The sequence below is a fragment of the Carassius gibelio genome, chromosome B23 (genome assembly GCF_023724105.1).
Source record: "Carassius gibelio isolate Cgi1373 ecotype wild population from Czech Republic chromosome B23, carGib1.2-hapl.c, whole genome shotgun sequence".
Classification (NCBI taxonomy): domain Eukaryota; kingdom Metazoa; phylum Chordata; class Actinopteri; order Cypriniformes; family Cyprinidae; genus Carassius; species Carassius gibelio.
The window spans coordinates 634,309-647,364 of NC_068418.1; the positions used below are offsets into that span (position 1 = coordinate 634,309).

General features: G+C 51.9%; 1 long non-coding RNA gene and 9 other non-coding genes across 10 annotated transcripts in view; 1 reads left to right on the forward strand and 9 right to left on the reverse strand.

Annotated features, from left to right (window-relative positions):
- The window catches only part of LOC128011370 (uncharacterized), a 214,116-nt gene that overhangs the window by 81,497 nt on the left and 119,563 nt on the right, over positions 1 to 13,056 (forward strand). The window lies entirely within an intron of this gene.
- On the reverse strand, positions 311 to 501 carry LOC128012467 (U2 spliceosomal RNA). Its single transcript, XR_008182990.1, has one exon. It is a non-coding gene; the product is annotated as a U2 spliceosomal RNA (small nuclear RNA).
- On the reverse strand, positions 2,553 to 2,716 carry LOC128012230 (U1 spliceosomal RNA). Its single transcript, XR_008182747.1, has one exon. It is a non-coding gene; the product is annotated as a U1 spliceosomal RNA (small nuclear RNA).
- On the reverse strand, positions 3,091 to 3,281 carry LOC128012468 (U2 spliceosomal RNA). Its single transcript, XR_008182991.1, has one exon. It is a non-coding gene; the product is annotated as a U2 spliceosomal RNA (small nuclear RNA).
- LOC128012231 (U1 spliceosomal RNA) lies at positions 5,333 to 5,496 on the reverse strand. Its single transcript, XR_008182748.1, has one exon. It is a non-coding gene; the product is annotated as a U1 spliceosomal RNA (small nuclear RNA).
- Positions 5,871 to 6,061, reverse strand: LOC128012469 (U2 spliceosomal RNA). The gene has a single exon (XR_008182992.1). It is a non-coding gene; the product is annotated as a U2 spliceosomal RNA (small nuclear RNA).
- Positions 8,113 to 8,276, reverse strand: LOC128012232 (U1 spliceosomal RNA). The gene has a single exon (XR_008182749.1). It is a non-coding gene; the product is annotated as a U1 spliceosomal RNA (small nuclear RNA).
- Positions 8,651 to 8,841, reverse strand: LOC128012470 (U2 spliceosomal RNA). The gene has a single exon (XR_008182994.1). It is a non-coding gene; the product is annotated as a U2 spliceosomal RNA (small nuclear RNA).
- Positions 10,893 to 11,056, reverse strand: LOC128012233 (U1 spliceosomal RNA). The gene has a single exon (XR_008182751.1). It is a non-coding gene; the product is annotated as a U1 spliceosomal RNA (small nuclear RNA).
- LOC128012471 (U2 spliceosomal RNA) lies at positions 11,431 to 11,621 on the reverse strand. Its single transcript, XR_008182995.1, has one exon. It is a non-coding gene; the product is annotated as a U2 spliceosomal RNA (small nuclear RNA).

Genomic DNA, 13,056 nt, shown 5'->3' on the forward strand with positions numbered 1-13,056 from the left:
CTCCGCCCCCGCTCCAGGAAAGGAAGGACGGGTGCCTTCCGTTACTTGCCTGGAAACTGCCAAGCTCATGGGCCGGTGCTTCCCAACGCCAGTTTTAGATGACTCTCTTTAAACAAACACACCTGATTCGATGCACCACCTCGTCTGTGAAAGACTTCAAGACCTCAGGTGGGTGCATCGTTAGTGGAAGAGTCCAAGACCCCAGGAGGACACATCAGGAAAAAAGTTTGCAATAAACCACAGCATCTGCAATGGCAGCTCTCATTCCTTGTTCTGCTATTCGACACAATAAATGGCAATCCCCAAAAAGGGAAAGCACACCGTTCCTGGAGACACTGCAATACCAGGCCGATGCATGGAGTGGATGGAGCAAGCCCCGGCTCCAGCTCCGTGATCTAAAAATCCATTTAATATGTAGTCCCCGGATGGGGGACGTATCAGATATTAAACTGATAAGAACAGATACTACACTTGATCTTAGCCAAAAGGCCGAGAAGCGATGCTGCTAAGACGCAGCAGGGAGGAAGCCGGACACGGCGATGCCCATCTCGGCTTTGGTAAGTTTTGGGAGACCTAAAAACGCTGGGGGATGGTGGTAGCCTCCCCTGTCTACAACGTCACCGGGCCTCGTCCCGATCGGCCTGACGGAAAGTACGGCATCGCTCGTAACTCCCAAACGGTTGGTCGCAGAGCCACGTGCCTTATGTCATCGGAATCCTTGGCTCGAGCCGAACGAGACGCAGGTCTCAGATTGGCTCGTCGCTCTGACGAAATTTTCGGGTATTTTGGATTTTGTCGAAAACCTTCTTTTGCAACCTAGCGCCAGGTATTTGGCCCAGTCCCACCCAAATCAGCACAGAAAGCTTCTCTGGAGTCTGACTGTCAATAATCATCCAAAAAAAGAGGAAATTTCCATTCACCTTGGCGAGGGGACCTCAAAACGTGCTAAGGTGGCGTGTCCGAGGTGGCTCGAATGGCTATAACTCCGGGAAGGAGTGAGATCCCTTCACCCAAATCGGCACACCTGTGCAGGGGCTCAGTCCGAGGCCAGGTGAAAAGGGGCGTGGCGACAGGCCAGTAGGTGGCGCCGTAAGCTGAAAAATAGGGAAAATGTAATGTAAAAAGACAATCAAACAAAGATGAAAACACCCGAAACACTGCGGGATCGTAGTACCCTCCCCTGTCTGCAACGTCACCGGGCCTTGTCCCGATCGGCCTGACGGTGGAACTGCAGCGACGGAAAGTACGGCATCGCTCGTAACTCCCAAACGGTTGGTCGCAGAGCCACGTGCCTTATGTCATCGGAATCCTTGGCTCGAGCCGAACGAGACGCAGGTCTCAGATTGGCTCGTCGCTCTGACGAAATTTTCGGGTATTTTGGATTTTGTCGAAAACCTTCTTTTGCAACCTAGCGCCAGGTATTTGGCCCAGTCCCACCCAAATCAGCACAGAAAGCTTCTCTGGAGTCTGACTGTCAATAATCATCCAAAAAAAGAGGAAATTTCCATTCACCTTGGCGAGGGGACCTCAAAACGTGCTAAGGTGGCGTGTCCGAGGTGGCTCGAATGGCTATAACTCCGGGAAGGAGTGAGATCCCTTCACCCAAATCGGCACACCTGTGCAGGGGCTCAGTCCGAGGCCAGGTGAAAAGGGGCGTGGCGACAGGCCAGTAGGTGGCGCCGTAAGCTGAAAAATAGGGAAAATGTAATGTAAAAAGACAATCAAACAAAGATGAAAACACCCGAAACACTGCGGGATCGTAGTACCCTCCCCTGTCTGCAACGTCACCGGGCCTTGTCCCGATCGGCCTGACGGTGGAACTGCAGCGACGGAAAGTACGGCATCGCTCGTAACTCCCAAACGGTTGGTCGCAGAGCCACGTGCCTTATGTCATCGGAATCCTTGGCTCGAGCCGAACGAGACGCAGGTCTCAGATTGGCTCGTCGCTCTGACGAAATTTTCGGGTATTTTGGATTTTGTCGAAAACCTTCTTTTGCAATCTAGCGCCAGGTATTTGGCCCAGTCCCACCCAAATCAGCACAGAAAGCTTCTCTGGAGTCTGACTGTCAATAATCATCCAAAAAAAGAGGAAATTTCCATTCACCTTGGCGAGGGGACCTCAAAACGTGCTAAGGTGGCGTGTCCGAGGTGGCTCGAATGGCTATAACTCCGGGAAGGAGTGAGATCCCTTCACCCAAATCGGCACACATGTGCAGGGGCTCAGTCCGAGGCCAGGTGAAAAAGGGCGCGGCGACAGGCCACTAGGTGGCGCTGTAAGCGACAACAAAATTAATACGAATCGAAAAAAAGGACAAACAAACAACATGGAGACAGATACAGCTAGGCTGCAGTCAGTCCAATCTACTTTCAAAGTAAGGTCTGCGCTATGTTCGAACTAAACTACCCACCAGGGTCTGATTTTTCAAGAGCGTAAGTGACTTTGTTTCACAGGCGCACAACACGTATCTCGCATGTGACAGAACTCCCCATTCTGAAATGGAAATAAATAAAAAACTGTAAAAACCTCTTCTGCTTTGTTTCACCAACAATTTCAGGGGAGAGCGCGAACGCAGTCCCCCACTACCATAAATTATGCAGTCGAGATTCCCGCATTTGGGGAATTCGCAGGGGTCAGCATGGCCGGAGTGCAATGGACAAGCCTCGCCCTGGGTGAACCGCCTTCTTGATCATGGTGTCTCCCCTGCCAGGTAAGTATGAAGGCCCAGGCGGTCAGCCAGAGGTCTGATTTGCATCTCTACCATCCTCACCAACGGTTAGCCCTCCGCCCCCGCTCCAGGAAAGGAAGGACGGGTGCCTTCCGTTACTTGCCTGGAAACTGCCAAGCTCATGGGCCGGTGCTTCCCAACGCCAGTTTTAGATGACTCTCTTTAAACAAACACACCTGATTCGATGCACCACCTCGTCTGTGAAAGACTTCAAGACCTCAGGTGGGTGCATCGTTAGTGGAAGAGTCCAAGACCCCAGGAGGACACATCAGGAAAAAAGTTTGCAATAAACCACAGCATCTGCAATGGCAGCTCTCATTCCTTGTTCTGCTATTCGACACAATAAATGGCAATCCCCAAAAAGGGAAAGCACACCGTTCCTGGAGACACTGCAATACCAGGCCGATGCATGGAGTGGATGGAGCAAGCCCCGGCTCCAGCTCCGTGATCTAAAAATCCATTTAATATGTAGTCCCCGGATGGGGGACGTATCAGATATTAAACTGATAAGAACAGATACTACACTTGATCTTAGCCAAAAGGCCGAGAAGCGATGCTGCTAAGACGCAGCAGGGAGGAAGCCGGACACGGCGATGCCCATCTCGGCTTTGGTAAGTTTTGGGAGACCTAAAAACGCTGGGGGATGGTGGTAGCCTCCCCTGTCTACAACGTCACCGGGCCTCGTCCCGATCGGCCTGACGGAAAGTACGGCATCGCTCGTAACTCCCAAACGGTTGGTCGCAGAGCCACGTGCCTTATGTCATCGGAATCCTTGGCTCGAGCCGAACGAGACGCAGGTCTCAGATTGGCTCGTCGCTCTGACGAAATTTTCGGGTATTTTGGATTTTGTCGAAAACCTTCTTTTGCAACCTAGCGCCAGGTATTTGGCCCAGTCCCACCCAAATCAGCACAGAAAGCTTCTCTGGAGTCTGACTGTCAATAATCATCCAAAAAAAGAGGAAATTTCCATTCACCTTGGCGAGGGGACCTCAAAACGTGCTAAGGTGGCGTGTCCGAGGTGGCTCGAATGGCTATAACTCCGGGAAGGAGTGAGATCCCTTCACCCAAATCGGCACACCTGTGCAGGGGCTCAGTCCGAGGCCAGGTGAAAAGGGGCGTGGCGACAGGCCAGTAGGTGGCGCCGTAAGCTGAAAAATAGGGAAAATGTAATGTAAAAAGACAATCAAACAAAGATGAAAACACCCGAAACACTGCGGGATCGTAGTACCCTCCCCTGTCTGCAACGTCACCGGGCCTTGTCCCGATCGGCCTGACGGTGGAACTGCAGCGACGGAAAGTACGGCATCGCTCGTAACTCCCAAACGGTTGGTCGCAGAGCCACGTGCCTTATGTCATCGGAATCCTTGGCTCGAGCCGAACGAGACGCAGGTCTCAGATTGGCTCGTCGCTCTGACGAAATTTTCGGGTATTTTGGATTTTGTCGAAAACCTTCTTTTGCAACCTAGCGCCAGGTATTTGGCCCAGTCCCACCCAAATCAGCACAGAAAGCTTCTCTGGAGTCTGACTGTCAATAATCATCCAAAAAAAGAGGAAATTTCCATTCACCTTGGCGAGGGGACCTCAAAACGTGCTAAGGTGGCGTGTCCGAGGTGGCTCGAATGGCTATAACTCCGGGAAGGAGTGAGATCCCTTCACCCAAATCGGCACACCTGTGCAGGGGCTCAGTCCGAGGCCAGGTGAAAAGGGGCGTGGCGACAGGCCAGTAGGTGGCGCCGTAAGCTGAAAAATAGGGAAAATGTAATGTAAAAAGACAATCAAACAAAGATGAAAACACCCGAAACACTGCGGGATCGTAGTACCCTCCCCTGTCTGCAACGTCACCGGGCCTTGTCCCGATCGGCCTGACGGTGGAACTGCAGCGACGGAAAGTACGGCATCGCTCGTAACTCCCAAACGGTTGGTCGCAGAGCCACGTGCCTTATGTCATCGGAATCCTTGGCTCGAGCCGAACGAGACGCAGGTCTCAGATTGGCTCGTCGCTCTGACGAAATTTTCGGGTATTTTGGATTTTGTCGAAAACCTTCTTTTGCAATCTAGCGCCAGGTATTTGGCCCAGTCCCACCCAAATCAGCACAGAAAGCTTCTCTGGAGTCTGACTGTCAATAATCATCCAAAAAAAGAGGAAATTTCCATTCACCTTGGCGAGGGGACCTCAAAACGTGCTAAGGTGGCGTGTCCGAGGTGGCTCGAATGGCTATAACTCCGGGAAGGAGTGAGATCTCTTCACCCAAATCGGCACACATGTGCAGGGGCTCAGTCCGAGGCCAGGTGAAAAAGGGCGCGGCGACAGGCCACTAGGTGGCGCTGTAAGCGACAACAAAATTAATACGAATCGAAAAAAAGGACAAACAAACAACATGGAGACAGATACAGCTAGGCTGCAGTCAGTCCAATCTACTTTCAAAGTAAGGTCTGCGCTATGTTCGAACTAAACTACCCACCAGGGTCTGATTTTTCAAGAGCGTAAGTGACTTTGTTTCACAGGCGCACAACACGTATCTCGCATGTGACAGAACTCCCCATTCTGAAATGGAAATAAATAAAAAACTGTAAAAACCTCTTCTGCTTTGTTTCACCAACAATTTCAGGGGAGAGCGCGAACGCAGTCCCCCACTACCATAAATTATGCAGTCGAGATTCCCGCATTTGGGGAATTCGCAGGGGTCAGCATGGCCGGAGTGCAATGGACAAGCCTCGCCCTGGGTGAACCGCCTTCTTGATCATGGTGTCTCCCCTGCCAGGTAAGTATGAAGGCCCAGGCGGTCAGCCAGAGGTCTGATTTGCATCTCTACCATCCTCACCAACGGTTAGCCCTCCGCCCCCGCTCCAGGAAAGGAAGGACGGGTGCCTTCCGTTACTTGCCTGGAAACTGCCAAGCTCATGGGCCGGTGCTTCCCAACGCCAGTTTTAGATGACTCTCTTTAAACAAACACACCTGATTCGATGCACCACCTCGTCTGTGAAAGACTTCAAGACCTCAGGTGGGTGCATCGTTAGTGGAAGAGTCCAAGACCCCAGGAGGACACATCAGGAAAAAAGTTTGCAATAAACCACAGCATCTGCAATGGCAGCTCTCATTCCTTGTTCTGCTATTCGACACAATAAATGGCAATCCCCAAAAAGGGAAAGCACACCGTTCCTGGAGACACTGCAATACCAGGCCGATGCATGGAGTGGATGGAGCAAGCCCCGGCTCCAGCTCCGTGATCTAAAAATCCATTTAATATGTAGTCCCCGGATGGGGGACGTATCAGATATTAAACTGATAAGAACAGATACTACACTTGATCTTAGCCAAAAGGCCGAGAAGCGATGCTGCTAAGACGCAGCAGGGAGGAAGCCGGACACGGCGATGCCCATCTCGGCTTTGGTAAGTTTTGGGAGACCTAAAAACGCTGGGGGATGGTGGTAGCCTCCCCTGTCTACAACGTCACCGGGCCTCGTCCCGATCGGCCTGACGGAAAGTACGGCATCGCTCGTAACTCCCAAACGGTTGGTCGCAGAGCCACGTGCCTTATGTCATCGGAATCCTTGGCTCGAGCCGAACGAGACGCAGGTCTCAGATTGGCTCGTCGCTCTGACGAAATTTTCGGGTATTTTGGATTTTGTCGAAAACCTTCTTTTGCAACCTAGCGCCAGGTATTTGGCCCAGTCCCACCCAAATCAGCACAGAAAGCTTCTCTGGAGTCTGACTGTCAATAATCATCCAAAAAAAGAGGAAATTTCCATTCACCTTGGCGAGGGGACCTCAAAACGTGCTAAGGTGGCGTGTCCGAGGTGGCTCGAATGGCTATAACTCCGGGAAGGAGTGAGATCCCTTCACCCAAATCGGCACACCTGTGCAGGGGCTCAGTCCGAGGCCAGGTGAAAAGGGGCGTGGCGACAGGCCAGTAGGTGGCGCCGTAAGCTGAAAAATAGGGAAAATGTAATGTAAAAAGACAATCAAACAAAGATGAAAACACCCGAAACACTGCGGGATCGTAGTACCCTCCCCTGTCTGCAACGTCACCGGGCCTTGTCCCGATCGGCCTGACGGTGGAACTGCAGCGACGGAAAGTACGGCATCGCTCGTAACTCCCAAACGGTTGGTCGCAGAGCCACGTGCCTTATGTCATCGGAATCCTTGGCTCGAGCCGAACGAGACGCAGGTCTCAGATTGGCTCGTCGCTCTGACGAAATTTTCGGGTATTTTGGATTTTGTCGAAAACCTTCTTTTGCAACCTAGCGCCAGGTATTTGGCCCAGTCCCACCCAAATCAGCACAGAAAGCTTCTCTGGAGTCTGACTGTCAATAATCATCCAAAAAAAGAGGAAATTTCCATTCACCTTGGCGAGGGGACCTCAAAACGTGCTAAGGTGGCGTGTCCGAGGTGGCTCGAATGGCTATAACTCCGGGAAGGAGTGAGATCCCTTCACCCAAATCGGCACACCTGTGCAGGGGCTCAGTCCGAGGCCAGGTGAAAAGGGGCGTGGCGACAGGCCAGTAGGTGGCGCCGTAAGCTGAAAAATAGGGAAAATGTAATGTAAAAAGACAATCAAACAAAGATGAAAACACCCGAAACACTGCGGGATCGTAGTACCCTCCCCTGTCTGCAACGTCACCGGGCCTTGTCCCGATCGGCCTGACGGTGGAACTGCAGCGACGGAAAGTACGGCATCGCTCGTAACTCCCAAACGGTTGGTCGCAGAGCCACGTGCCTTATGTCATCGGAATCCTTGGCTCGAGCCGAACGAGACGCAGGTCTCAGATTGGCTCGTCGCTCTGACGAAATTTTCGGGTATTTTGGATTTTGTCGAAAACCTTCTTTTGCAATCTAGCGCCAGGTATTTGGCCCAGTCCCACCCAAATCAGCACAGAAAGCTTCTCTGGAGTCTGACTGTCAATAATCATCCAAAAAAAGAGGAAATTTCCATTCACCTTGGCGAGGGGACCTCAAAACGTGCTAAGGTGGCGTGTCCGAGGTGGCTCGAATGGCTATAACTCCGGGAAGGAGTGAGATCCCTTCACCCAAATCGGCACACATGTGCAGGGGCTCAGTCCGAGGCCAGGTGAAAAAGGGCGCGGCGACAGGCCACTAGGTGGCGCTGTAAGCGACAACAAAATTAATACGAATCGAAAAAAAGGACAAACAAACAACATGGAGACAGATACAGCTAGGCTGCAGTCAGTCCAATCTACTTTCAAAGTAAGGTCTGCGCTATGTTCGAACTAAACTACCCACCAGGGTCTGATTTTTCAAGAGCGTAAGTGACTTTGTTTCACAGGCGCACAACACGTATCTCGCATGTGACAGAACTCCCCATTCTGAAATGGAAATAAATAAAAAACTGTAAAAACCTCTTCTGCTTTGTTTCACCAACAATTTCAGGGGAGAGCGCGAACGCAGTCCCCCACTACCATAAATTATGCAGTCGAGATTCCCGCATTTGGGGAATTCGCAGGGGTCAGCATGGCCGGAGTGCAATGGACAAGCCTCGCCCTGGGTGAACCGCCTTCTTGATCATGGTGTCTCCCCTGCCAGGTAAGTATGAAGGCCCAGGCGGTCAGCCAGAGGTCTGATTTGCATCTCTACCATCCTCACCAACGGTTAGCCCTCCGCCCCCGCTCCAGGAAAGGAAGGACGGGTGCCTTCCGTTACTTGCCTGGAAACTGCCAAGCTCATGGGCCGGTGCTTCCCAACGCCAGTTTTAGATGACTCTCTTTAAACAAACACACCTGATTCGATGCACCACCTCGTCTGTGAAAGACTTCAAGACCTCAGGTGGGTGCATCGTTAGTGGAAGAGTCCAAGACCCCAGGAGGACACATCAGGAAAAAAGTTTGCAATAAACCACAGCATCTGCAATGGCAGCTCTCATTCCTTGTTCTGCTATTCGACACAATAAATGGCAATCCCCAAAAAGGGAAAGCACACCGTTCCTGGAGACACTGCAATACCAGGCCGATGCATGGAGTGGATGGAGCAAGCCCCGGCTCCAGCTCCGTGATCTAAAAATCCATTTAATATGTAGTCCCCGGATGGGGGACGTATCAGATATTAAACTGATAAGAACAGATACTACACTTGATCTTAGCCAAAAGGCCGAGAAGCGATGCTGCTAAGACGCAGCAGGGAGGAAGCCGGACACGGCGATGCCCATCTCGGCTTTGGTAAGTTTTGGGAGACCTAAAAACGCTGGGGGATGGTGGTAGCCTCCCCTGTCTACAACGTCACCGGGCCTCGTCCCGATCGGCCTGACGGAAAGTACGGCATCGCTCGTAACTCCCAAACGGTTGGTCGCAGAGCCACGTGCCTTATGTCATCGGAATCCTTGGCTCGAGCCGAACGAGACGCAGGTCTCAGATTGGCTCGTCGCTCTGACGAAATTTTCGGGTATTTTGGATTTTGTCGAAAACCTTCTTTTGCAACCTAGCGCCAGGTATTTGGCCCAGTCCCACCCAAATCAGCACAGAAAGCTTCTCTGGAGTCTGACTGTCAATAATCATCCAAAAAAAGAGGAAATTTCCATTCACCTTGGCGAGGGGACCTCAAAACGTGCTAAGGTGGCGTGTCCGAGGTGGCTCGAATGGCTATAACTCCGGGAAGGAGTGAGATCCCTTCACCCAAATCGGCACACCTGTGCAGGGGCTCAGTCCGAGGCCAGGTGAAAAGGGGCGTGGCGACAGGCCAGTAGGTGGCGCCGTAAGCTGAAAAATAGGGAAAATGTAATGTAAAAAGACAATCAAACAAAGATGAAAACACCCGAAACACTGCGGGATCGTAGTACCCTCCCCTGTCTGCAACGTCACCGGGCCTTGTCCCGATCGGCCTGACGGTGGAACTGCAGCGACGGAAAGTACGGCATCGCTCGTAACTCCCAAACGGTTGGTCGCAGAGCCACGTGCCTTATGTCATCGGAATCCTTGGCTCGAGCCGAACGAGACGCAGGTCTCAGATTGGCTCGTCGCTCTGACGAAATTTTCGGGTATTTTGGATTTTGTCGAAAACCTTCTTTTGCAACCTAGCGCCAGGTATTTGGCCCAGTCCCACCCAAATCAGCACAGAAAGCTTCTCTGGAGTCTGACTGTCAATAATCATCCAAAAAAAGAGGAAATTTCCATTCACCTTGGCGAGGGGACCTCAAAACGTGCTAAGGTGGCGTGTCCGAGGTGGCTCGAATGGCTATAACTCCGGGAAGGAGTGAGATCCCTTCACCCAAATCGGCACACCTGTGCAGGGGCTCAGTCCGAGGCCAGGTGAAAAGGGGCGTGGCGACAGGCCAGTAGGTGGCGCCGTAAGCTGAAAAATAGGGAAAATGTAATGTAAAAAGACAATCAAACAAAGATGAAAACACCCGAAACACTGCGGGATCGTAGTACCCTCCCCTGTCTGCAACGTCACCGGGCCTTGTCCCGATCGGCCTGACGGTGGAACTGCAGCGACGGAAAGTACGGCATCGCTCGTAACTCCCAAACGGTTGGTCGCAGAGCCACGTGCCTTATGTCATCGGAATCCTTGGCTCGAGCCGAACGAGACGCAGGTCTCAGATTGGCTCGTCGCTCTGACGAAATTTTCGGGTATTTTGGATTTTGTCGAAAACCTTCTTTTGCAATCTAGCGCCAGGTATTTGGCCCAGTCCCACCCAAATCAGCACAGAAAGCTTCTCTGGAGTCTGACTGTCAATAATCATCCAAAAAAAGAGGAAATTTCCATTCACCTTGGCGAGGGGACCTCAAAACGTGCTAAGGTGGCGTGTCCGAGGTGGCTCGAATGGCTATAACTCCGGGAAGGAGTGAGATCCCTTCACCCAAATCGGCACACATGTGCAGGGGCTCAGTCCGAGGCCAGGTGAAAAAGGGCGCGGCGACAGGCCACTAGGTGGCGCTGTAAGCGACAACAAAATTAATACGAATCGAAAAAAAGGACAAACAAACAACATGGAGACAGATACAGCTAGGCTGCAGTCAGTCCAATCTACTTTCAAAGTAAGGTCTGCGCTATGTTCGAACTAAACTACCCACCAGGGTCTGATTTTTCAAGAGCGTAAGTGACTTTGTTTCACAGGCGCACAACACGTATCTCGCATGTGACAGAACTCCCCATTCTGAAATGGAAATAAATAAAAAACTGTAAAAACCTCTTCTGCTTTGTTTCACCAACAATTTCAGGGGAGAGCGCGAACGCAGTCCCCCACTACCATAAATTATGCAGTCGAGATTCCCGCATTTGGGGAATTCGCAGGGGTCAGCATGGCCGGAGTGCAATGGACAAGCCTCGCCCTGGGTGAACCGCCTTCTTGATCATGGTGTCTCCCCTGCCAGGTAAGTATGAAGGCCCAGGCGGTCAGCCAGAGGTCTGATTTGCATCTCTACCATCCTCACCAACGGTTAGCCCTCCGCCCCCGCTCCAGGAAAGGAAGGACGGGTGCCTTCCGTTACTTGCCTGGAAACTGCCAAGCTCATGGGCCGGTGCTTCCCAACGCCAGTTTTAGATGACTCTCTTTAAACAAACACACCTGATTCGATGCACCACCTCGTCTGTGAAAGACTTCAAGACCTCAGGTGGGTGCATCGTTAGTGGAAGAGTCCAAGACCCCAGGAGGACACATCAGGAAAAAAGTTTGCAATAAACCACAGCATCTGCAATGGCAGCTCTCATTCCTTGTTCTGCTATTCGACACAATAAATGGCAATCCCCAAAAAGGGAAAGCACACCGTTCCTGGAGACACTGCAATACCAGGCCGATGCATGGAGTGGATGGAGCAAGCCCCGGCTCCAGCTCCGTGATCTAAAAATCCATTTAATATGTAGTCCCCGGATGGGGGACGTATCAGATATTAAACTGATAAGAACAGATACTACACTTGATCTTAGCCAAAAGGCCGAGAAGCGATGCTGCTAAGACGCAGCAGGGAGGAAGCCGGACACGGCGATGCCCATCTCGGCTTTGGTAAGTTTTGGGAGACCTAAAAACGCTGGGGGATGGTGGTAGCCTCCCCTGTCTACAACGTCACCGGGCCTCGTCCCGATCGGCCTGACGGAAAGTACGGCATCGCTCGTAACTCCCAAACGGTTGGTCGCAGAGCCACGTGCCTTATGTCATCGGAATCCTTGGCTCGAGCCGAACGAGACGCAGGTCTCAGATTGGCTCGTCGCTCTGACGAAATTTTCGGGTATTTTGGATTTTGTCGAAAACCTTCTTTTGCAACCTAGCGCCAGGTATTTGGCCCAGTCCCACCCAAATCAGCACAGAAAGCTTCTCTGGAGTCTGACTGTCAATAATCATCCAAAAAAAGAGGAAATTTCCATTCACCTTGGCGAGGGGACCTCAAAACGTGCTAAGGTGGCGTGTCCGAGGTGGCTCGAAAAGGGGCGTGGCGACAGGCCAGTAGGTGGCGCCGTAAGCTGAAAAATAGGGAAAATGTAATGTAAAAAGACAATCAAACAAAGATGAAAACACCCGAAACACTGCGGGATCGTAGTACCCTCCCCTGTCTGCAACGTCACCGGGCCTTGTCCCGATCGGCCTGACGGTGGAACTGCAGCGACGGAAAGTACGGCATCGCTCGTAACTCCCAAACGGTTGGTCGCAGAGCCACGTGCCTTATGTCATCGGAATCCTTGGCTCGAGCCGAACGAGACGCAGGTCTCAGATTGGCTCGTCGCTCTGACGAAATTTTCGGGTATTTTGGATTTTGTCGAAAACCTTCTTTTGCAACCTAGCGCCAGGTATTTGGCCCAGTCCCACCCAAATCAGCACAGAAAGCTTCTCTGGAGTCTGACTGTCAATAATCATCCAAAAAAAGAGGAAATTTCCATTCACCTTGGCGAGGGGACCTCAAAACGTGCTAAGGTGGCGTGTCCGAGGTGGCTCGAATGGCTATAACTCCGGGAAGGAGTGAGATCCCTTCACCCAAATCGGCACACCTGTGCAGGGGCTCAGTCCGAGGCCAGGTGAAAAGGGGCGTGGCGACAGGCCAGTAGGTGGCGCCGTAAGCTGAAAAATAGGGAAAATGTAATGTAAAAAGACAATCAAACAAAGATGAAAACACCCGAAACACTGCGGGATCGTAGTACCCTCCCCTGTCTGCAACGTCACCGGGCCTTGTCCCGATCGGCCTGACGGTGGAACTGCAGCGACGGAAAGTACGGCATCGCTCGTAACTCCCAAACGGTTGGTCGCAGAGCCACGTGCCTTATGTCATCGGAATCCTTGGCTCGAGCCGAACGAGACGCAGGTCTCAGATTGGCTCGTCGCTCTGACGAAATTTTCGGGTATTTTGGATTTTGTCGAAAACCTTCTTTTGCAATCTAGCGCCAGGTATTTGG